This window comes from Caloenas nicobarica, chromosome 28 (assembly GCF_036013445.1).
Source record: "Caloenas nicobarica isolate bCalNic1 chromosome 28, bCalNic1.hap1, whole genome shotgun sequence".
Taxonomy (NCBI): domain Eukaryota; kingdom Metazoa; phylum Chordata; class Aves; order Columbiformes; family Columbidae; genus Caloenas; species Caloenas nicobarica.
This window is the reverse complement of record NC_088272.1, coordinates 676,805-682,040: the sequence shown is the minus strand read 5'-3', so window position 1 is coordinate 682,040 and position 5,236 is coordinate 676,805.

Below are 5,236 nucleotides of genomic sequence, written 5' to 3'. Positions count from 1 at the left end.
CCCAGTAGAGCCCGACAGAGCCCGACAGAGCCCGACAGGGCCCGACAGAGCCCGACAGGGCCCAGTAGAGCCCGACAGAGCCCGACAGAGCCCGACAGAGCCCAGTAGTGCCCGACAGAGCCCGACAGATCCCGACAGAGCCCGACAGGGCCCGACAGAGCCCGACAGAGCCCGACAGAGCCCGACAGAGCCCGACAGAGCCCGACAGAGCCCGACAGAGCCCGACAGAGCCCAGTAGAGCCCAGTAGAGCCCGACAGGGCCCGAAAGGGCCCGACAGGGCCCGACAGAGCCCGACAGAGCCCGACAGGGCCCGACAGGGCCCGACAGGGCCCGACAGGGCCCGACAGAGCCCGACAGGGCCCAGTAGAGCCCGACAGAGCCCGACAGAGCCCGACAGAGCCCGACAGAGCCCGACAGGGCCCGACAGAGCCCAGTAGAGCCCGACAGAACCCGACAGAGCCCGACAGAACCAGACAGAGCCCGACAGAGCCCAGTAGAGCCCGACAGAGCCCGACAGAGCCCGACAGAGCCCGACAGGGCCCGACAGGGCCCGACAGGGCCCAGTAGAGCCCGACAGAGCCCGACAGAGCCCGACAGAGCCCGACAGGGCCCGACAGGGCCCAGTAGAGCCCGACAGAGCCCGACAGGGCCCGACAGAGCCCGACAGAGACCGACAGAGCCCGACAGAGCCCGACAGGGCCCGACAGGGCCCGACAGGGCCCAGTAGAGCCCGACAGAGCCCGACACAGCCCGACAGAGCCCGACAGGGCCCGACAGAGCCCCGTAGAGTCCGACAGAGCCCGACAGAGCCCGACAGGCCCAGTAGAGACCAGTAGAGCCCGACAGAGCCCGACAGAGCCCGACAGAGCCCGACAGGGCCCGACAGGGCTCAGTAGAGCCCGACAGAGCCCGACAGAGCCCGACAGAGCCCGACAGAGCCCGACAGAGCCCGACAGAGCCCAGTAGAGCCCGACAGAGCCCGACAGAGCCCGACAGAACCCGACAGAGCCCGACAGAGCCCGACAGAGCCCGACAGAGCCCGACAGAGCCCGACAGGGCCCGACAGAACCCGACAGAGCCCGACAGAGCCCAGTAGAGCCCGACAGAGCCCGACAGAGCCCGACAGAGACCGACAGGGCCCGACAGGGCCCGACAGAGCCTGACAGAGCCCGACAGGGCCCAGTAGAGCCCGACAGAGCCCGACAGGGCCCGACAGAGCCTGACAGAGCCCGGTAGAGCCCGACAGAGCCCGACAGGGCCCGACAGGGCCCGACAGAGCCCGACAGAGCCCGACAGGGCCCGACAGAGCCCGACAGGGCCCAGTAGAGCCCGACAGGGCCCAGTAGAGCCCGACAGGGCCCAGTAGAGCCCGACAGGGCCCGACAGAGCCGACAGAGACCGACAGGGCCCGACAGAGCCTGACAGAGCCCGACAGGGCCCAGTAGAGCCCGACAGAGCCCGACAGAGCCCGACAGAGCCCGACAGGGCCCGACAGGGCCCGACAGGGCCCGACAGGGCCCAGTAGAGCCCGACAGAGCCCGACAGAGCCCGACAGAGCCCGACAGGGCCCGACAGGGCACAGTAGAGCCCGACAGAGCCCGACAGAGCCCAGTAGAGCCCAGTAGAGCCCGACAGAGCCCGACAGAGCCCGACAGAGCCCGACAGGGCCCGACAGAGCCCGACAGGGCCCGACAGAGCCCGACAGAGCCCGACAGGGCCCGACAGGGCCCGACAGGGCCCAGTAGAGCCCGACAGAGCCCGACAGAGCCCAGTAGAGCCCAGTAGAGCCCGACAGGGCCCGACAGGGCCCGACAGGGCCCAGTAGAACCCGACAGAGCCCGACAGAGCCTGACAGAGCCCGAGAGGGCCGAGAGGGCCCGACAGAGCCCGACAGGGCCCAGTAGAGCCCGACAGAGCCCGACAGGGCCCGACAGAGCCAGACAGAGCCCGACAGAGCCCGACAGGGCCCGACAGGGCCCGACAGATCCCGACAGAGCCCGACAGGGCCCGACAGGGCCCGACAGATCCCGACAGTGCCCGACAGAGCCCGACAGAGCCCGACAGAGCCCGACAGAGCCCGACAGTGCCCGACAGAGCCCGACAGAGCCCGACAGAGCCCGACAGGGCCCGACAGGGCCCGACAGGGCCCGACAGAGCCCGACAGGGCCCGACAGAGCCCGACAGAGCCCGACAGAGCCCGACAGGGCCCAGTTTAGCCCAGTAGAGCCCGACAGAGCCCGACAGAGCCCGACAGAGCCCGACAGAGCCCGACAGGGCCCAGTAGAGCCCGACAGAGCCCGACAGGGCCCGACAGAGCCCGACAGAGCCTGACAGGGCCCGACAGGGCCCGACAGAGTCCGACAGAGTCCGACAGAGCCCGACAGGACCCAGCAGAGCCCGACAGAGCCCGACAGAGCCCGACAGTGCCCGACAGGGCCCGACAGGGCCCGACAGAGCCCGACAGGGCCCGACAGGGCCCGACAGGGCCCAGTAGAGCCCGACAGAGCCCGACAGGGCCCGACAGAACCCGACAGGGCCCGACAGAGCCCTACAGAGCCCGACAGGGCCCGACAGGGCCCGACAGGGCCCGACAGAGCCCAGTAGAGCCCAGTAGAGCCCGACAGAGCCCGACAGAGCCCGACAGAGCCCAACAGGGCCCAGTAGAGCCTGACAGAGCCCAGAAGAGCCCGACAGAGCCCGACAGGGCCCGACAGGGCCCGACAGAGCCCGACAGAGCCCAGTAGAGCCCGACAGAGCCCGACAGAGCCCGACAGAGCCCGACAGAGCCCGACAGAGCCCGACAGAGACCAGTAGAGCCCGACAGGGCCCGACAGGGCCCAGTAGAGCCCGACAGAGCCCGACAGGGCCCGACAGAACCCGACAGGGCCCGACAGAACCCGACAGGGCCCGACAGGGCCCGACAGGGCCCGACAGAGCCCGACAGAGCCCAGTAGAGCCCAGTAGAGCCCGACAGAGCCCGACAGAGCCCGACAGAGCCCAACAGGGCCCAGTAGAGCCCAGTAGAGCCTGACAGAGCCCAGAAGAGCCCGACAGAGCCCGACAGGGCCCGACAGAGCCCGACAGGGCCCGACAGGGCCCGACAGAGCCCGACAGGGCCCAGTAGAGCCCGACAGAGCCCGACAGAGCCCGACAGGGCCCGACAGGGCCCGACAGGGCCCAGTAGAGCCCGACAGAGCCCGACAGGGCCCAACAGAGCCCGACAGAGCCCGACAGAGCCCGACAGAGCCCGACAGAGCCCGACAGAGCCCGACAGGGCCCAGTAGAGCCCGACAGAGCCCGACAGAGCCCGACAGAGCCCGACAGGGCCCGACAGAGCCCGACAGGGCCCGACAGGGCCCGACAGGGCCCGACAGGGCCCGACAGAGCCCGACAGGGCCCAGTAGAGCCCGACAGAGCCCGACAGAGCCCGACAGAGCCCGACAGAGCCCGACAGAGCCCGACAGGGCCCGACAGAGCCCAGTAGAGCCCGACAGAACCCGACAGAGCCCGACAGAACCAGACAGAGCCCGACAGAGCCCAGTAGAGCCCGACAGAGCCCGACAGAGCCCGACAGAGCCCGACAGGGCCCGACAGGGCCCGACAGGGCCCAGTAGAGCCCGACAGAGCCCGACAGAGCCCGACAGAGCCCGACAGGGCCCGACAGGGCCCAGTAGAGCCCGACAGAGCCCGACAGGGCCCGACAGAGCCCGACAGAGACCGACAGAGCCCGACAGAGCCCGACAGGGCCCGACAGGGCCCGACAGGGCCCAGTAGAGCCCGACAGAGCCCGACACAGCCCGACAGAGCCCGACAGGGCCCGACAGAGCCCAGTAGAGTCCGACAGAGCCCGACAGAGCCCGACAGGGCCCAGTAGAGACCAGTAGAGCCCGACAGAGCCCGACAGAGCCCGACAGAGCCCGACAGGGCCCGACAGGGCTCAGTAGAGCCCGACAGAGCCCGACAGAGCCCGACAGAGCCCGACAGAGCCCGACAGAGCCCGACAGAGCCCGACAGAGCCCGACAGGGCCCGACAGGGCCCGACAGAGCCCGACAGGGCCCAGTAGAGCCCGACAGAGCCCGACAGAGCCCGACAGGGCCCGACAGGGCCCGACAGGGCCCAGTAGAGCCCGACAGAGCCCGACAGGGCCCAACAGAGCCCGACAGAGCCCGACAGAGCCCGACAGAGCCCGACAGAGCCCGACAGAGCCCGACAGGGCCCAGTAGAGCCCGACAGAGCCCGACAGAGCCCGACAGAGCCCGACAGGGCCCGACAGAGCCCGACAGGGCCCGACAGGGCCCGACAGGGCCCGACAGGGCCCGACAGAGCCCGACAGGGCCCAGTAGAGCCCGACAGAGCCCGACAGAGCCCGACAGAGCCCGACAGAGCCCGACAGGGCCCGACAGAGCCCAGTAGAGCCCGACAGAACCCGACAGAGCCCGACAGAACCAGACAGAGCCCGACAGAGCCCAGTAGAGCCCGACAGAGCCCGACAGAGCCCGACAGAGCCCGACAGGGCCCGACAGGGCCCGACAGGGCCCAGTAGAGCCCGACAGAGCCCGACAGAGCCCGACAGAGCCCGACAGGGCCCGACAGGGCCCAGTAGAGCCCGACAGAGCCCGACAGGGCCCGACAGAGCCCGACAGAGACCGACAGAGCCCGACAGAGCCCGACAGGGCCCGACAGGGCCCAGTAGAGCCCGACAGAGCCCGACACAGCCCGACAGAGCCCGACAGGGCCCGACAGAGCCCAGTAGAGTCCGACAGAGCCCGACAGAGCCCGACAGGGCCCAGTAGAGACCAGTAGAGCCCGACAGAGCCCGACAGAGCCCGACAGAGCCCGACAGGGCCCGACAGGGCTCAGTAGAGCCCGACAGAGCCCGACAGAGCCCGACAGAGCCCGACAGAGCCCGACAGAGCCCGACAGAGCCCAGTAGAGCCCGACAGAGCCCGACAGAGCCCGACAGAACCCGACAGAGCCCGACAGAGCCCGACAGAGCCCGACAGAGCCCGACAGGGCCCGACAGAACCCGACAGAGCCCGACAGAGCCCAGTAGAGCCCGACAGAGCCCGACAGAGCCCGACAGAGACCGACAGGGCCCGACAGGGCCCGACAGAGCCTGACAGAGCCCGACAGGGCCCAGTAGAGCCCGACAGAGCCCGACAGGGCCCGACAGAGCCTGACAGAGCCCGGTAGAGCCCGACAGAGCCCGACAGGGCCCGACAGGGCCCGACAGA